The sequence below is a fragment of the Prionailurus viverrinus genome, unplaced genomic scaffold (genome assembly GCF_022837055.1).
Source record: "Prionailurus viverrinus isolate Anna unplaced genomic scaffold, UM_Priviv_1.0 scaffold_61, whole genome shotgun sequence".
Taxonomy (NCBI): Eukaryota; Metazoa; Chordata; class Mammalia; order Carnivora; family Felidae; genus Prionailurus; species Prionailurus viverrinus.
Window position 1 is genome coordinate 361,257 of NW_025927623.1, and position 20,287 is coordinate 381,543.

Below are 20,287 nucleotides of genomic sequence, written 5' to 3' on the forward strand. Positions count from 1 at the left end.
AATGACGAAACGGAGGAATTCTCCTCAAAAGAAACTCCAGGAAGTAGCGACAGCTTACGAACTGATCAAACACGATGTAAGCAATAGAGCAGAAAATGAATGCAAAATAATAGCCATAAAATTAATTGCTGGGCTTGACAAAAGTATAGAGGCCAGCAGAGAATCTATTACTACAGAGATCAAGGGACTAAGAAACAGTCAGGAGGAGCTAAAAAATGCTATAAGTGAGCTGCAAAATAAAATGGAGGTGACTACAGCTCGGACTGAAGAGGCAGAGGAGAGAATAGGTGAATTAGAAGATAAAATTATGGAAAAAGAAGAAGCTGAGAAAAAGAGAGATAAAGAAACATGGCCACTTTGAAATGGTCTTACCGCTCTGCTTCTTTGAAGAATTCTTACTTCTTTCATAATTCTTCCTGAGAAGGACACGAAGTTGGGGTCAAATTTCAAATCCCAAAGTTGGGAGTTCCTTTTGTGCACTCTTATTTCTGAAAGTTAAAATTTCCACAAATCAATCCAAATGAAATAAGCAGAGGCAATGATCCACTTATAAAATTCTCCTCTAGGGGCGCCTGGGTGGCGCAGTCGGTTAAGCGTCCGACTTCAGCCAGGTCACGATCTCGCGGTCCGGGAGTTCGAGCCCCGCGTCGGGCTCTGGGCTGATGGCTCGGAGCCTGGAGCCTGTTTCTGATTCTGTGTCTCCCTCTCTCTCTGCCCCTCCCCAGTTCATGCTCTGTCTCTCTCTGTCCCAAAAATAAATAAAAAACGTTGAAAACAAAATTTAAAAAAATAATAATAAAATAAAATAAAATAAAATTCTCCTCTAATCTAACGATGTCTTCTATCGTCCTCTGTGCTGACATGGTACCCTGAAATCATGATGTCTTCGCTCTGACATTTGCCTAGGGTCTTAGGATCTTTCTATATCATTCTCCCCCTCCAGACTTCCCCTAACTTTGCACTGACAGAAAAAAACAGAGTTGTTTCCTCCAAGATATCGTTTTCGTCCCAACTGTCACATTTTAGTTGGAGCATCTGAGATGCCAGGGGTTCTACGCAGTCTCCGCTTCAGGACACACACACACACACACACACACACACACAAACACAGAAAAATAACACTTACTTTTGTACAATAGTCATGAATCTTCGTAACTCATGCTGCCTTTTTTTCTGGATCCAACGTTGTATGCATAGCCATGTCTCTCTTCACTCTGTAGTCTTTATGCATTTCATCTGTTAGACCTTTACAAAAAAAAAGTTTAGAAAAGATATAGCTAAAGAAGCAAGAATAGTGTAAACTCTCTCGTGTAAACGAGAGAAGCCTTGACCACTGCACCTGCAAGAGGAAGAACCAGCAGAGAGAAGGCAGCTCTGGGCCATATGGAGTATTATGAAAAGCCGGTACTTCTACATCCTAACACCTGGGGCTCACAAGGGGTGGACTTCTCTGAAGACTGCATAAATCTGTAGTACCTGTCAGGTAGCATAGCTCAGGAACCAGCATTATAGGCTCATGGGGCGTGTCCTGTTGGCTCTTTTTCCATTTGCCTTTGCTGACCAAAAGTGGCTGAGTTAGGTCAGTGACCACTAGACCCTGTTGCTGCTCAACAGAAACAAGAAAGAACACTGATGTACTATCAGTGAAGCCTCAGCAAAGTCACATAAATATGTACAGAAGTGCATTTTGGGGTCACCAACAGAGGCCTGGGGGTGTGCTGGTGACACGGTTTCCTCAAGTTTAAGAACGCATTAAAGATACTCTTAATATTCTCTTAGATAGACGTCCCGCAGATGGCCTCTTTTTTTCGGTCAACACACGTAGCCAAGGAGAGCGGGATTCTCACAGACATTATATTGGGGGTCATTGTACGATCCTTTCACTACCTATAAGTAAACGTATGACAGACTCTTAGGATCTGTATTTCTCACTACAGCACTGTCTTAAAGATTCCTCAAACATACTTGAGAACTTTCAAGAGGATTCCCAGACGAAGGGGTGGGCAACAAACCCAGTCAACTTTTTAGAGTTGCAATTCCACATCTATTCCCAACATGCCTCCCGCATCATTTCTCCTAAACTCTCAGTCCCTGCTTCCAGGAGGAAGAGATATTTGCCAAGACTTCCTACTCCTGGGCTGCAATTTCCGTGCCACAAACTGCCTTTACTCTCCAACACACAGCAATGGTTCTTCATAGATCCTTCCATGCCGATCAGCAAGGTCCTCATCAGTAGGAATTTAGCCACATGAATTCTGGTATTATTTGCCTGCTAAACATCCCGAGAACTTCAAAGGAGTTCCTACCCGCGACAAAACTTCACATCCAGTGTTCATGGCTCTTTTTCTCTTAAGCTGAACTATTAGTTTTAATTCGTATGATCTCATTGCAGACTATACGTGGGGTTTTTTTCACACATAGAGTAGTCTTTACTTATTTGAAAGACAGCTGGGATTCACCCCCATTTTCCTGGTTCTAGAGTCTTCAGGCCCAAGCTTGTGCAGGTGTCTACATGTGTGTAGAATCATGGCATCCTTTTAGGGCCTCATCTATCAAAACCTTTGGACGAGCTATTCTTCCTGTCAAAAACTTTGGGAAACACGCTTCTTATTTCCCATAGCTGCCATGCAACATCCTAGAAGGATCTCCTCCTCCAACATCAACTTCTGCATCTAAACAGGAGTTCTGTGGTCCTTCTTTGCAGCATTATGAAACCTTTTTTAAAGGCCAGGATGGTACTTTCCTTCTAAGGGCTCATCGATCGATTCCAGGATTTTTCTAGAGATCATGACAACAGGGCAACTAAATTGCCATCTGTCATTAGACTGAGTTCCCACCAGGGCATCCCAAGACGACCCAAATCGTTTCAAATATTTCAGCCCATCTGTTTTTTTTCCTCAATTAAACCTGCTGAAACCACAGTCTTAGGTTTCTTTTACATCCAAGGCTCCTGCCTATCAACTCGTGCCAAGAAGGTAGTTTGTCTTCATGTGACAAATCGTCTAATTATCCCCAAACCCACTGCTCTGTGATGCCAGCATGTGTGAATTTACTACAACCTATATATATTTGAACTTCTATGTGCTAGTCATGGTATCAGACAGAAGAGGTATTTACAAGGAGCAAAACCAACATTGTCATGCCCTGGTAGAACTCTGTCTACAGAGAGGGGAGAGATTCATAAAATAACCACTCAAATACAGAATTCCGAATTGGGATAGACGCTATGAAATGCAAGAGCACAACAGAACAGGGGGACCCCACAGAGGCCTGAGGTTGCAGGTTGGTGTGGGGGTGGGGCGGATGTACTCTGGATACCCAGCACGGTTCTTCTCAGTCAAGGACATTTGAGGTCAATTTGGAGAATGAACAAGCAAATATCAGCCTGGTATCTCCATCTACCACCTCCATCAGAGCCTAAGTCAACCCCAAAGTCCCTAATCTTCTCACACCGACTCCCCCATTGTAGTAAATAACTCTGGGCATCCACTCACTTCCTACCTCTCCCACCCTAATCCTGGTCACCATTATCATTGACCTAAAGTGACTTAGCCACCTCCTCACTGATGTCTCTGCCTCCCTTTTTACCCACATACAGCCCGTTCCTTGTAATTAGACACATATCTGTAAAATAAAACGTATCACTTCATCCATCTGTATAACATCTGACAATATCTCATTTGTCTCAGTGGACAGAACTTTATACAACGTGGCCCCCACTTCATCCTCTGATTTCATACCCTACAACCCAAGGATGTCCTCCCCGCAACCATGTGCACTTCTTCACAGAATAATCTAGCCTTGTTTGGGATCTGGATACATCTCGCCCATCTGGAAAGTGGGGTCTTTTCTCTTCTCCCTCATTTGCACACAGCTTGCTCCTTTCAGACCTTCACATACCAGCTTCTCAGAGCTTTCCATGACCACCTACCCTGAACCACCAGACACCGTCCATAATACCTCTCAGTGTTCATTATGTGGATATATCCCTCATAACCCTTAGAACAGTCTTGTCTGCCGTATCTCTTCCTGCTGTAAGGATGCAAGTTCCTTAAGAACAGACAACTCAGTAGTCTTACCAATGTATACCCAAGATGTGTAATGGGCACTCATTAAGTGCTTTTTTGGACTGAATGAACAAGAACTAAGTATGAAGCACAAGTGAGGATAATGTAATAGCACCATCCCCTTGAAGGGATGCCAGAAGGCTGTGTAGCCTTAGTGGTTCCAAGTAGCCATGGTTTGGATTCCAGTATAAAAATACAAGCTGTTTTTTTAAAAAATATTTATAAGTTCTTTCCATTTGCTACAGATATCTGTAATTCCTTTCTCTCATCTGCCAAAGCTAGAAAACTAATCTCGTCAACTAGCGTATCTTTGTGCACCAAGCTAAGTTTACTTAGGTTTTTCTGAACAGAGATTGAGGAATCCATGAGTTCTGCGATTCCACACACAGCTGGCATGGTTCCAGGTGGTAATTAGTCATTTGTTTCTTCTTTTCAAACCAAATTCTATAGGGCTCAAACTTCTATATAAGGAAAGTGTTCACATATGAAGTCTTGCCATATTTTCTACCCAATGTTCCATCAACATGTTTCAAACTACCATAGCCTCCTCTTAGGCCCACGGGAGAGGCCATATTGGAGCCATTCTAATCATGTGACATTACCCTATATATGAGGCACTCGAATGCATGGATAATAGATCTGTCAAGTTACACTACCACTACGGAGAAATTTTATAATAGATTATATATATGTTATAGGTTAATAGATGACGTTATATTATTAGAATCTAACATACAGGACTCTATATTGCACATGTATTTTTATGAGACGTATATTTGACTACATAATAAGAACAAAATGAGATTTAAATACATTGAAAGACAGGAGATTTCCTACCTCCTTCTGGTAGTCTACAAAGGTGATTTCCTCACCACCTGATTTCTTAAACGTACTTCTGGGAGTCTCCTCCCAATTAATAGTATCCACTCGATAGGTTCTATTGTTATACCTGTGGAATGGTCACAACACCTAGTATTATTCCCAACATATTTATGGCATGGGATCATGTAAGAAGTGAGAAGCTTTAAATCCTACAAGAAATTTCAGGATATATCCACTTTAGTAAATTCATATGACATATAATTCACCTATGTAAGGCTACAATCCAATGGTTTCAATATATTCACAGAGTTGTAAATCCTATACATTTGCCTACCCACCCTATTTCACATGAATTGAATGATACAGTATGTGACCTTTCCTGACAGCCTTCTTCCACTTCGTGTACTACTTTTCAAGGTTTATCTATGCTGTAGCATGATTGGTATTTCATTCCTTTTTGTTGCCAAATGACACACTATTTTATGGATATACATTTTTATTTCCCTTTGTCAGCTGATGAACATTTGAGTTGTTAACACCTTTGAGCTATTACGAAAAATGAGATCATGGACATTCATGTATCAATTCTGGTAGGCATTGGTGTTCATTTCTCTTGGGTATAAAACTAGGAATAAATTGCTGACTCATATGGTGACACTATATTTAGCATATTGAGAAGGGCCATCCTGTTTTCCAAAGAGACCACACCATTTTTACTTCTACCAGCAGTATTTGACGGGTGGTTCCAACTTTTTCACATCCTTGCTAACACTTAATCTCTGCCTTTTCAAATTTAGCCATCATACTATGAAGGGGTATTTCACTGTGGTTTGACTTTGCATTTCCCTGATGGCCAATAATATTGAGTATCTTTTCATGTGATTATTGGCCATTTGTATATTTTCTTTGGAAGCCTGTCTATTCAGATCCTTTGCCCATTTTTTGAAAGTTGGGTTAAAGAAATAAGTGAAAGTTAGGTTCTCTTTTCATTATTGACTTGTAAACATTTCTTACATATGGAGAAGCAAGTTGTTCCGGAGATATGTGATTTCAAACGTTCTCTCATTCTGTTCCTTTTTTTTTTTCTTTCTTTTTCTTAACTTTAAATTTTTTGTAACGTTTATTTATTGTTGAGACAGAGAGAGACAGAGCATGAACAGGGGAGGGGCAGAGAGAGAGGAAGACACAGAATCTGAAGCAGGCTCCAGGCTCCTAGCCATCAGCCCAGAGCCCGACGCGGACTGCGACATCGTGACCTGAGTTGAGTCGGACGCTTAACCGACTGAGCCACCCAGGCGCCCCCCCCCCCTTTTTTTTTTACTTCAAAGAAAGAAAGTTTTCAATTTGGTGAAGTCCAATTTATGTTTTCCTTCTGTCATCCCTTCTCTGTTGGCATTTTATTTTATAAGGTTTTCTCTAAGCCAAAGTCAAGAAAATTTACTCCTAGATTTCCTTCTAGGAATTTTATAGAGTTTTAACGCTTACCTTTAGGTCTATTTTTAGTTAATTTGGGGGATAAATTGGAGTTAATTTTGTATCTTCTGTGAGGAATGGCCAGGTGGATATCCAGTGGTCCCAGCAATATTTGAGGAAACGAGTATTCCTTCCCCAAGAAAGCAGTCTTGAAAGTCTTGAAAATCAATGGCCTATAAATGTGAGGGTTAACTCCAGAATTCCCAATTCTATTCCATTGATTTTTAGGTCTATCGTCATACCAGTATCCCACTGTCCTGATTCCGAGAGCTTTGTCGTAAATTTTGAAATTGGGAAGCAAGAATAAAGTCGAGGACTCCTAAGATGATGCTGGCCAAGCAGCTTTACATCCACGCTCTTCAGCTTAAAATGTCTGGTCTAGAAGAAGATTAAAAGTAAAACACTTCCGTCAAGTGGACATTTGCGAATGGATGATAATTAAGCCCTGATTTTTAAAAATAGTTAGACACAAAGCAAGAGAAATGAAATTTGGAAGGAGCATATTCTGTTACATGTGAGAGCAGGTTCAGAGCAGGTGACTGGATCAACATCAGGAATCACAAGAGCAGCAAAATCTACAACTGAATCTTATCTCTCTCTCATGCTGTAGAGCCAGATGAGGAAAGCGTGGATGGATTCTCACCATTCCCATGCTATTTCTGCCTCTGACCTTTATGTTTATTGATTCGAAAACTGTAGGACCATCTCTTATGGGGGGAAAAGGTTCTCAAAGAGATTGGATAGGTTTGTAAAAAGCAGACTCACAGGACACCTGTGTGGCGCAGTTGGTCAAGTGTCCGACTTCAGCTCAGGTCATGATCTCATGGTTCGTGGGTCCGAGCCCCACATCAGACTCTGTGCTGACAGTGCAGAGCCTGGAGCCTGCTTCAGATTCTGTGTCTCCCTCTCTGTCTCTGTCTCTGTCTCTCTCTCTGCCCCTCCCCCACACTCTCTCTGCTTCTCTCAAAAAAAAGAATAAACATTAAAAAAGTTAATGAACACAGATGTAAAAACAATTGATCCAACTAATTCTTTAAAATTTCCATAGCATCTTTCCTTTGGGATTTGTTATCACCATGCATTATTAGATCAAGCAGTTTGCATTCGGAGCAGTTTGTGGTTCACATCAGCACAGAGGGTAATGCTGGTTTCATACTCAAGAATAGAAGCACTATATCCAGGCCAGATTACCAGCCTGCAAACAGAAGACATTAGATGTAAGGGTCAAAGTCCAAGCTCTGAACAAGGAAGCAAGCGTCCCAGGGTTGGAACTTGGGGTCTAAAATTGGTGCTTAGGAGTCAAGCAGTTTCAATTTCTTATTTCTAGTAAGAACTGATCTTTTGAAGGACCTTTCCAATAGAGATTTACCTGATGGGCTAGTTATAACTCTTACACTCTCTTTGTTAAACCATATTGTTACCACCCACAGGCTCACACACCTATAGCCACACACATGCGTATGTATGTATGTATGTGAGAATATATAGGATATAGGTGTATAAAGTATAAACATATACACAATATATATACATACATACATACATACATACATGTAGCTATAATTACTATGATTGAAAGTAAGAAAAATTTATTATCCAAATTTGAGAAGATTTAGACTTCTTATGAGGTTTATATAACTACCGAATACCTCAAGGTTTATGCTTATCATTCTAGGACTGTAAGAGTGAATCTTTTCACTTCGTTTCAAATTCACATGAAATTCTAACTGAATCGTTCATGGCCAGTGGGTACCACTGAAAAGACCATCACTTATAAATCCTACTGCTTCAAATGAGAGTCACTTTCTCAAATGCTTCTATGGTCAGGTCTGTAGAATGTGAGGCTTTCCACTGTGTACTTACGATTGAGGAACTCCGTGGCCTCATTCTCGTTGTAATAGTTGCGACCAACTTGCTTCAAATCCATCATCTTCAAAATTCTAGAAATTGGAAGAATGGATTTCGTGCCAACCGCAGTGAATATTATTAAGATTTACTAACAAACACGGAGATACACTGGGGCGAAGAAATCGATCAGTGACTTTGTTTTACAAACGATTAACGGGAAGTGCCTGATACAACAAGGAAATGACATTGTAAGGTAGATATTAAGGCCCCTTGAACCTCCATTTTTCCCTCCTTTACATAATCTACAACAAAGGGTCATGGGAAGGTCATCAGAAGGTCCTTCATCCCCAGAAATGAACTGAAACCTCTTTTGCAGACTACGTGCCTCTAATTTTCGTTTTCACTATTTGTGCATCACCGTAAGTGTAGACCACCAAACAAATGTAGGGGTGCCTGCGCCAGACTTTGGCTCAGGGCATGATCTTGCACTGAGGGCTCAAGCCCCGCACTGGGCTCTGTGCTGACAGCTCGGAGCCTGGATCCTGCTTCAGATTTTGTGTCTCCCTCTCTCTGCCCCTCCCCTGCTTGTGCTCTTTCTCTCTCTCTTACAAAAATAAAAACAACATTAAGAAAAGAAAACAAATGCACATTTACTCCAGGAGAAAGAGGCATCGCTGTGCACAGTTGACATCTGCCCCTCCCTCGACAGGGAGCAGGCATGGGATGTGGGGGTAGGCAGGAAGAACAATGTCAACAATAAGCCACAGAACTCAAGCACATCTAGGTGAGGTTCCAGTGCCGATGCATCTCAAAGATCGCTTGCCCTCCCAGAACATGAGGAGACCTCGAGAACACAAATTCTAGGACCAAACAGCTATGTACAGTGCCACTGACACACTAACATACAACCAAATCTCAAGCAAATGAAATCTCACAAACACACTTGCTAGAGAGAGTGTTGTAATAACATAAGCAGTCCAGTGAGGTGGGTTTGAGTCACTGAAGAATTCAGTGATGACCTTCACAATCTTGTTGCCCCACCGGCTGACCAGTTCTGTTTTCTGAGGTAAAGAAACAACAAAAAGGTCTAGTGCTCCTTCCAAGGAGAGGACGCTCATTACTGGACCACAAATCAACAGGTCACTTGGGTGTCTGGCAGGAGCAATCTTAACCCCCAGAGACACAGGCAGGTAGAATATACGATTTAGGAGACCCAAATGAGGGTCCGAGTTGAATATTTACAATGATTTTTTTTTAACTTAAGCTCCTGTAAATTATGCACTTGCTAACTAAATACAGGAGTTTATTGAAGTGGGGTGTCTGGGTGGCTCAGTCGGTGAAATGTCTGACTTCAGCTCCGATCATGATCTCACATTTTATGGGCTCTAGCCCTATATCGGGCTTTGTGCTGACAGCTCAGAGCCTGGCGCCAGCTTCAGATTCTGTGTCTCCCTCTCTCTCTGCCCCTCCCCTGCTCACACTCTGCCTCTCTCTCTCTCTCTCTCTCTCTCTCTCTCTCTCTCTCTCTCTCTCTCAAAAATAAACGTTTAAAAAAATAGTTTTTAAAGTTTATTGAAGAGGGTCGGCTGGGTGGCTCAGTCAGTTAAGCCTCTGACTCTTGATTTCAGCTCAGGTTATGATCTCACGGTTCAGGGGTTTGAGCCCCACTTCAGGCTCTGTGCTGTGTCAAACCTGCTTAAGATTCTTTCTCTCTGCCCCTCCCCCAATTGCTCACTCTCAAAAATATTAAATTAAGGAAAAGAAATGGAATATTAAGTCCTTCCAGTTCTGTGTGTGTATGCGTGTGTGTGTGTGTGAAGATTTGGAACAAGAAATAAAAACTTTTTCAATACTTCGTTAGCATTTGAGCCCTATTTGCCATTGGAAAGGTAAAAAATATATATTTTGTTCTTAAATTCATTTTAACCACAAAAATGAGGCATGAGGGAACATCAGTGATAGCCAAACACGGCATGTGGGTTTTGTTACAAATCCTATGGGCAAGAGATCGAGAGGTGTCCATGAACCATTGTATGAAAAAGGTATATTTGCTATAATACAGGGAGAATGTGAGAGAAAGAAAGAACAAAGGTCAAGAAAATGTCCACTAACAGGAGTGCCTGCATGGCTCAGTTGGTTAAGTGCCCAACTCTTGACTTCAGCACAGGTCATGATCTTGTGGTTTGTGGGTTCAAGCCCTGTGGCCCTGCACAATCAGTGCAGAGCCTGCTTGGGATTCTCTCGCCCTTGCTCTCTGCTCCTCCCCTACATGTGCTTTCTCTCTCTCAAAATAAGTCAATAAACTTAAAGAAGATGTCCAATCACATTACTTACCCTGCTTTTGTAGTTTATGAGGCAGTAATAAAGAGTTCCCATCTAATGTGGGACACTCTCCAATTACATGTTTATGCTGGCAGAGCAAATCTGTACGAACTTTTCCATCTTCAACCTCTGGCATATAATCAATGTTGTACTTATACGTGAGGAGTTGAGGGCGAGAGGTCACTCGGAAATGGTTGGTGAATAGCTTCACCACTCTACCTTGCATTCCTGCAAAAACCGAGGCACATGTCAATAATGAAACAAGTTGACCAATCGCTCCCAAAACAATGGAGACACCACAATCTTGAGAGCTTAAGTTAGGTCAAACCAAGACATGAACAAGTAACGTACACTTATACACACCTGATGCCCAGACTATGTACCGGCCTTTTAGAGGAATCCTCACACAAACATACATTTAGAGTTAAAACAGGAGATTAAAATATTAAATTAACAGTAACAAGAGATCAAAAGAAAACCTCTTGTAACACAAAGCTTCCAAAAGGGGAGGGCGAGTGGGGAGCCACTGTTTGTAATAGTGTTTAGCATTCAAAAAAAAAAAAAAAGGCTCAGCACAACCAAAGAACTGGGTCATTTGATTTTAGTTGCTATAAAAGGAAAAGAAAACTGGCAAGTACATCCAGGTCCCTAAAATAGGTCTCTATTTCTGCAAAGGTGGAGGTTATTACAACATGAGAGGGTGGGAAGGTACCTCTACTCACAGTGATGGGGTGAAGCTCTAAGATTCTCAAACACAAAGGAACCTCAGAACAAGATCAACACGAACAATTCCCTAACGCTAGGTTGTTAAAGGCCACCACACCTGTTGTGGAGTCTTTCACATGTTCCAAGTACTGTCGGGTATTCACCACCTGGTCTTGAAAAATGGCTCCAAGAACCCTTTTCCCCTTCAGCGACAGTGCCTGCAATCCAGCCCCCCGCTGAAGTTCCTCTGCACAGAAACAAATGCAAAAACCATGAATTTTATAGGATAAAAAACAAATGGAAACGTAAACAAAGGACAATGTTAAGTACAACTTAAGTTGAGGTGGTTGGAGGTAGAAAAGAGGGTTGTCAAAGGATCCAAACAACAGTAGTTCGGTAATGGATCACCAGAGAAGGTGAATGTTACCCAGAAGCCTTTCTCAACAAGACCCCATTCCGTGTCAGCGGCTACCCGAGCACCACATTCATTGCTGCTATGGCGTTTGCCTCCTTTCATCCGGTATTTGTTCAGAGGGCAAGCTTCTTCTAATCAGAAACTTTGTCCTTTCTCTACCTTCTTTATAGGCTAATCACCTGGTACCAGAGTGCCCTCTAGTGGGCATCAGAAAATGCTGACTAAATAAACAGTCCTTTCAAAAAAAATGCATGAGAGGTGTTTGAGTGGCCTCAGTGGATGAAGCTGAGGACTCTTGGTTGCAGCTCAGGTCATTATTTCACAGTTCCTGAATTCGAGCCCTGCATCAGAGCTCTGTGCTGACAGCATGGAGTCTGCTTGGGATTCTCTCTCTGCCCCTCCCCTGCTCTTGCTCTCTCGGTCTCTCTACATCAACAAACTGAAAAAAAAATTATCAAAAGCCAGTTTCATGTTTTTTTTTTAAAACAACTGATCGATTTTTTTTAACAGCAACTGGGAAAGGCTCTCATGTTATTTTTATCACACTGTAATATTCATCTAATTGAACTATTTTACAAGGTGACTATTTGAGCACAGTGCAAGGCAACCTTTCACAGATTGTGAAAGAAACCTCCGTAAATGGGTAATACAGTCCATGCCTTGGGTTGCACAAACTGGTTTTCTTCAAAATGTTACTTCTGGAAGCTATTATCCCTAGCTTATGATGCTCTTAAACAAACACAGTCTGAATTTCCATAATAGAAAATCATTTCATTTTACACATAAGTTTTTAAATGATTTTTATCAAACTCTCAACTAATTCCTGACACACCCAGCAATCAAATTTATCATATTCAAACTTCAGTGAAAGAAAACACCAAGCATCATTCACTAGTACTTGCTACATACGGTGTACTTACATAAAATATTAAAAACCCCTGAGATGTAACATACATGATAAAAATAGGTGTCTTAATATTGTATATTCATGTTTATCATGTCGTCTTAGGGGTCTGGATTTTGTCTCAGTTTATTATAAAAGTATCTACAACAGAGGATACCAAAAGCAGAGGAAACAGGAGCAAAATAGACAAGTGGGAATTCAACCTAAAAACTTTCTGCACAGCAAATGAATCAATCAACAGAATGAAAGGCAACTTACGGAATGGGAGAAAGTATTTGCAAACCATGTATAAGGGGTTAATTAAAAAAATATAAGGAACTCCTGTTACTCAATAGCCAAAAAACCTAATAACCCATTTTTTGTTAATGGGGAAAGGACCTGAATCGGCATCTCTCCAAAGAGACATGTAAATGGCAAACAGACATATGAATGTAGAACCAAGCAAAGTACAGAAAACTGGGTATTACCAGAAGGTGGGATGTGAGGGGGCTTGTTGAATTCATGGGGGACAAAGCAGACCCTCAGGGAGAAGTTGCCGCTGAATCAAAGACCAGAAAGAGGAGACTGAGTTACAAGGTTATACGAGCCACAGGTAGAGGAAAGAGCAAATCTTCTAATGTAGAAACGTGCAAGAAAGAACAAGGTGGCCGATGTGACTGCTGCAAGGTGAGCACGAGGTAGAGAAGCTTAGGTCAGAAAGGTAGTGGGAGAGAGGCCATTTTTTTCAATGTTTATTTCTGAGAGAGAGAGAGAGGGAGGGAGGGAGAGAGAACAAGCAGGGGAGGGGGAGAGGGAGAGGGGGAGGGAGAGGGAGAGGGGGAGGGAGAGGGGGAGAGAGAGAGAGAGAGAGAGAGAAAGACAGAGGATCCAAAGCGGGCTCTGCACCGTCACACTTGGGGCTCAAACCTACAAACCGTGAGATCGTGACTTGAGCTGAAGTCAGGGCTTAATGGAATGAGCCACCGGTGCACCCCAGGAGGGAAGCCATCTCAAAGAATGCGCCTCTGACTGGGAAAATGGGAACCTTTACAGGATGTCGGGCAGAGGAACTGCATGGACCGATTTATATGGTTCTGTGTGCTGGGAAACAGGCAGAAGGAAACCCAGGGTGGAAGCAAGACTAGTTTGGAGACCACTTGCCAGGTGCAGCAAGGGATGCTGGTGGCTTGGGCCAGAGGGTAGGAACAGAGGTGGTGACACATTGTCAGATGCCAGATACCTTTTGGAAAATTGGGAGACGACAGTGTTTCCTGGATGCTGGTGTGCAGGAAAAGTTTGGGCTCGCGACAGGAATCTAGGGCGGATGCAAAGACTTTCGCCTGAGCACATGGAAGAATGGAGCTTCTTCAAACGACAAGTCTGGGAGGGAGAATCAGGAGCTCAGAGATGTCTGTGGGGTGTTAGCTGCCTGTTTTGAAGTCACTTTCCAAGAGGGGTCATTGGCTACGGCCAAGCTCTTTAGAAACCTTTCCATCCACTCGGGTGGAAGGGAAGTCTATTCGCAGATGAGAAAACGCATGAGAAGGAAGTAGTAGGAGAAGAAGATAAAGCATCTTTTGCACCAAGGAGACTGAACAGGCTGTGGAGGCTCCAGGCGGGGGAGGTGCGGCGGCTCCCTGCAGCGGGGCGCGTTGAGAGGGCGCCCGACCTTGCCCGCGGCCTCGGGCTCGGGTCCTGGCCCGACCTGACATTGCTGCCCAGAAGGGGACAGACCCTGGAAGGGGGCACAGTTATGTTCGACTTCTCTAGGTAGTTGTCTGGTCACCTTTTACAAACCAGGACTTTGAAGAAGGCTTCAGGTTGCTAACTACACGTGTTTTCCAATCACGCCCCAAACACCGCTAACTGCCAAGTTGTCAGAGGAGGATCCTGTGGTAACAGGGAACCTGGTAAGACATTCTTGGAGATGTGCAGAAAATTATTGACTAGGATTCTTTCCCCCCACACCAAGTCACAGGTCACTGTGGGTTACCCTGCTTGCTTGTAGGAGTCCGGTGTGCATGGAGTTCACACCTACCGCCTACCCCCATGGTGCGCCTGCGCGCGCGCACGCGCGCACACACACACACACACACACACACACACACCCCACACCCACAGGCACATACACCCAGGGCTACCGCCACCCGAACGGGTCACCCACCCGACTCCGCTGACACAACTCACCTTCGTTCCTGCCTCCTGAAGCATTAGTCTGATCTGTGGGGTTTTAGTTGCCTTCTTTCATGCCCTGTAGCCTAGGGTTCCTCTTCCAGCCCCGCAGCGCCTGAGCACTGACGTCCGCGGGGTCAGAGGGGCAAAGCTCCTCTCTGAAAGGGCCAGCCTTTCCCGGGACTGGCCCTGTACCTGTACCTCACCGCCGTCACCGAGGGGCAGTAGGACTAGCCTGGCCTCCTCGCGGGACGCTCCCACAGTCAGCAAGGCTGGCCCCGACCAGCCCCCACCCTCATTTCTAGTTCAACCCTGCTGGCCCAGCCCCTTCAGGCACCGCCTCCATCCAGGCCCACATGAGGCCTACCTAGTAGTGCACCTGGCGCTTTCAAAGGTGCTCTGAGTCTCAGGGGGATGGGCGTGGGTGGTTCTGCCTGCTCTCCTGCCCCGCCCAACCTCCCCCCACCAACCATCCCCCGATTAACCTGCCAGTGACTTCACCCAACGAAGTGCACATGGAGCTCCAGAAACTTTGGCCCTTACCACTTAATATTTTAACCAGTTCCCCACGGCTCCCAATAAAACTACATTGTAACCACCGTGACTATCCTTGGATCCAAATCTAGGCTCCTTCATCATCCTCTCCTTGGCCTAGATCCCTACAAGTGGGTTTGCAGTGATTTGTAAGCTTTTAAGCATTGGTGTAATTAAAAAAAAAATTGTTGTTGTTGTCGAATCAGGCTCTTTTTGTCCATTGCTTCCGAGTTTCTGTCACTCTTTGACTTTGCCACTTAACACTGTTTTTTTTAATTCACTAATTCTTTAGTTTTGTAATTGCATTGTCTTGCATTTAAATCCTTGATGCACACACTGGATACCCATTTCATTATTTAACTTTTTTAGTTTCATTCCAGGTAGCGTAACAGCATTGCATTAGTTTCCAATGGACACTCATTTTAACTCAGAGAGTTATCTGACACCATTTCTAAAATAATCCTAACCTTGCCCCTGCTTTGAAGTCCCATCGTAATTCTGCAGAAACCTGTGTGTTCCTTTGGCTCTAACTGCAAACTCAGTTCTGCTTTGTCTGGTGTACCAGTAACACGATGTCTTGTTCCTTGATCTTGAAAGTATTCTGAGCACTAGAAAAGCCTAAATTGGCTAAGCACTTGAAAATCCCTGGCTGTTCCTTCAAATGAGTTTTCGAGTCAGTGCATTAAGTTCCAGAATATACTAAACACTATTGCCTGGTGACCTGAGGTTGGATTGAATTTAGACATCGATTTAGTTCTTCCGAGTCGCAGAGTCTTCACTAAGGTTTTCCTGGAAAATCCTTGTGCTCATAAGTGATTCCAAGGAAGATGTTTAGGGGTATCCAATTGCTGTATAGAGAGCACCCTGGAAACTGGCTCAGGTGCCCTCTGGTGGGGGCCATGTCAATTGAGTGTTCTGCTTTCAGATTCTGGTTTCTCTGATGAAGGTAGCCTGAGAGAGGGTGTAGGGAGAAGAAGAGGAGAAAACTCTGGAATACCAAATTTTAATGTTTTTATATGATATATGATCTGATAAACATACAAATGTATTTACTTGTCAAATGGAGGAAATATAGGAAATTCCCTTAGGGCAAACATTTCTATTTTCATATTCCAAGCACCACATCAACTATGATTTTACATATACACACATGTGAATGACACTGTTATTCTCGTGATTATAAAACTGAACATGCTGTTTTCAGTGACAACAAGATATTTCATGGAACAGTTTGAGAAGCAGTAACCTAGGTAGGAGCCAGAATGCCTGGGTGTGAATTCCCACTTCTGCTCATTATGAGCTGTATGACCTTGAGCACACTACCTAAAACTTCCGTGTCTCAGTCTCTGCATCTGTAAAATGAAGGTAATAATAGCACCTACTGGGGCACCTGGGTGGCTCAGTCGCTTCAGTGTCTGGCTTTTGACTTTGGCTCAGGACGTGATCTCAGGGTCACGTGACTGAGCCCCACAGCGAGCTCTGTGTGGACAGCGAGGAGCCTGCTTGGGATTCTCATTCTCTCTTTCTCTCTCTCTCTCTCTCTCTCTCTCTCTCTCTCTCCCCTCCCTCCCACCCTCCCTCCCTCCCTCCCTCCCACTCTGTCTCTACCCTCTTTCTCTCTCTCCCTACCTGCCCTTCCCCACAATTTCCCTCTCTCTCGCTCTCTCTCTGAAAACAAATAACCTTATAAAAGTGATCTCAAAATAAATAATAATAGTATCTACCGCACTGGGATATTGGGAACATAAAATTAGGAAATAATACATGAACAACTTAGAAGGGTACGTGGCACATAGTCAGCTCTAAGTGTATGCATTTAGCCTGATTACTGTTGCTGTATTTGGCGTTCCAATACAATGTGATAGTTTAGGCAGGTGGCATGCCAATACAAGTGGTCCCCTATACAAATTATACTGAAGTTATTCTTCATACCACCGCCAAGTGGCAGCAAACGGGGAGCATGAGGCCCAGAATCTCTCCTCAGTACTTCACACAACTTTTGCCAATGCCACTAGCAAACAGTACTTTTTTTTTTTAACGTTTATTTATTTTTGAGACAGAGAGAGACAGAGCATGAACAGTGGAGGGGCAAAGAGAGAGGGAGACACAGAATCTGAAACAGGCTGCAGGCTCCGAGCGGTCAGCACAGAGCCCGACGCGGGGCTCGAACTCATGGACGGTGAGATCATGACCTGAGCCGAAGTCGGACGCTTAACCGACCAAGCCACCCAGGCGCCCCTAGCAAACAGTACTTTTTTTTCCCCGCTTATACTACTTTTAACTAACTCCCTCTCTATACTACTCAGTGGACAATACTCACAGACTACAGTACAAATAGCACCTCCTAGATTGAGTAATAGATGCTTTACATGACCATCAGAGGCAAGGGAAAGCCACTGACATGGAAATAATCAAGTCTTGCGAAACTAAAGTTCCTCAATCATTTCATATCCATACTGTTTACGTTAGGCTGCTTTAGCAGGTACTCTGATGAAGAGATTAAGGCTTTGTGGTAAAAGCATATCAGAAGAGCTGTCCCCAGAGCTTGGCAGTTGGTAAAATGCTATAAATGTGTAAATCCCAGTTCTGGCTGCATAAGGAAGAAAGACTGCAATTTCTCCTTTTCTACTAACCATTTGCTTAAGTTTTGAAGCCTTGTCCATCTATCACCCTGCTTCTCCCCTTGCAGTGGACTCGAACATTCTTTAATGTATCGTCTCATCCACAGATTCAACTTTTCTTCACTTATTTCCTTCTTTTACACTAAAATCTAACTTTCTTTTTTTTTTTTTTTTTTTAAATTTTTTTTTCAACATTTATTTATTTTTGGGACAGAGAGAGACAGAGCATGAACGGGGGAGGGGCAGAGAGAGAGGGAGACACAGCATCGGAAACAGGCTCCAGGCTCTGAGCCATCAGCCCAGAGCCCGACGCGGGGCTCGAACCCACGGGCCGCGAGATCGTGACCTGGCTGAAGTCGGACGCTCAACCGACTGCGCCACCCAGGCGCCCCTAAAATCTAACTTTCATTCCCATCATTCCACTAAGAAATTTTGAGGGTCATCAAGGACCTTTTTTTTGTTTTAACTTTTTAAAGTCTTTATCCTGCTTCACTTCTTAGCAGCAGCGGGTAACAATGCCCATACCCTCCCTCTGCTCTTCGAACCCCACCTTATTTCTAAAGGACGGCAACCCCTGGCATTGAGTTCTTGCCCCTTGCTATCTGTCTTTTGAATTGCTCTTAAGGCTTCAAAACCAGATTCTCCAACTCACATTTCCGGCTCTGACCCCTTTACCTAGGCCATGTGGACTTTTTGCTCTATCGTCTAGGTGTTCATAGACAACATCCTCAACCACACACTCAAAAATCATTACTTGACATGGATTACCTCTGTAGACAGCTAATCATGTACATTTTATTGGGGCTCTTTTCGGTGTTACTTTGAGTGTGTTTTTCTTATTGAGTCTTAGGAGGCACCCTTACCCTTAGGATGCTGACCAGCATACTTTGTCTCGCTTTTCATTTATAACACAATACTTATCACAAGGGCTGGGTGATCACTGGTTTGCCTTGTTTCCTTTTGAGTAATTTCTTAGTCCATAGAGATCTCAACTTATGGAAGTCTTCTGAAGTTCCTTTCAGACGCATACTTGGCTATATTGTTAGGAAGGTTAAGTTGGCTAGAGCTACCTCTTCTTCCCAATCCAGATTCTTCACCTCAAAACTGTGTGCATCAAATATCTTCACCCAGGTAGCCTCTGGTTTGGGGATTCAGGAGATAAGGACCTTCTAGAGAAGTCAGAGCTATGGACTGAGTTGGCTGGAAGCTATCTTAAGTTTTTGATTCACAGGGAACACCTTAAAGTGGCAGCTAATTTCGTGCCATAACCCTAATTCCTTTCTATAGGGATCTACAGAAAATCCCTCCTTATTCTTTAATAAGCTTCATCAGTTTCAGATATTCTTACAAATTTTAGTCTTTGAGACCTTAAAGATTTCTTTAGGACACAGTAGCAGGACAACGCCTAGCACTCTCATTCACAGAAGACTGATCAACAGAGTGTCATGTTACTTGCGTGAAAGTACCCTAATACAATGTGATTCATTTATAAGAGGTCTAGAAAAGAAAATAATTTTCAGTGTCTCTTCAGCCACAAAAAGGACCAGTCAACAGGATGTTCTAGTTCCCCTGACGGGTATAGCTGTCTAATGAAACTTGCATGTGTATTATTATATAGCTTGTGTGATGGACAGAAACGAGTTGGTCAGTGTATCTACCTCATTGCACCCACTTAGGATTTACAATGTAAATCCTACAAAGGAGGCTGAGAGTGCGATGACATTAACCGTTCTGCTTGGAAAACAGTTGGGGTTTCACTACATATCAATAAATTAGAATCTTGAACGGCACATTAGTCTTTTCTGAGATTGAATTGTGAAACCTCTGGAAGGCTGATTAACTCAAGTGAGTGGAAAAAGAAAATGAGTTCCTGAACTTGCAAAGGTAGGAGCACTATGTTACTAGATAAGGCCCTGACAGAGCAGACATTTCTACTATTTTACTGGCATTTCTTTTCCTTTACAAATCCAACAAAGAGAAAACTCCATTCCTTTGAAGGACGTTTGCATAACGACCTGCTAGTCATTCTTTTTTTTTTTAAATTTTTTTTTTCAACGTTTATTTATTTTTGGGACAGAGAGAGACAGAGCATGAACGGGGGAGGGGCAGAGAGAGAGGGAGACACAGAATCGGAAACAGGCTCCAGGCTCTGAGCCATCAGCCCAGAGCCCGACGCGGGGCTCGAACTCACGGACTGCGAGATCGTGACCTGGCTGAAGTCGGACGCTTAACAGACTGCGCCACCAAGGCGCCCCTAGTCATTCTTGATAAAGACAATAAATTGCAAACTTCTAATTACAAACTACAACAAATCATCATTAAAATAACCCGTTCGAAACTGTCACTAAAGGGATGAGATTACAAAAGAAAGTCAGAATTCAAGATCAAATGATCACTCAAAGTTTGCACAAGTTTGAAACACCCT

The 20,287-nt window shown here is 43.1% G+C and overlaps 2 long non-coding RNA genes across 3 annotated transcripts; both read right to left on the bottom strand.

The window, feature by feature from the left end:
• Positions 1-1,188: 1,188 nt before the first annotated feature.
• Positions 1,189-6,505, bottom strand: LOC125159779 (uncharacterized). Of its 2 annotated transcripts, none has more exons than XR_007149912.1 (3): positions 6,375-6,505; positions 4,905-5,016; positions 1,189-1,245 (listed from the first exon to the last, which is right to left on the bottom strand). It is a non-coding gene; the product is annotated as an uncharacterized LOC125159779 (long non-coding RNA). The 2 variants fall into 2 exon arrangements; XR_007149913.1 differs by lacking the exon at positions 1,189-1,245 and adding an exon at positions 2,728-2,778.
• Positions 6,506-6,615: 110 nt separating this feature from the next.
• On the bottom strand, positions 6,616-15,586 carry LOC125159778 (uncharacterized). Its single transcript, XR_007149911.1, has 5 exons — positions 14,723-15,586; positions 11,356-11,484; positions 10,545-10,760; positions 8,226-8,302; positions 6,616-6,740 (listed from the first exon to the last, which is right to left on the bottom strand). It is a non-coding gene; the product is annotated as an uncharacterized LOC125159778 (long non-coding RNA).
• Between the last annotated feature and the right edge of the window lie 4,701 nt (positions 15,587-20,287).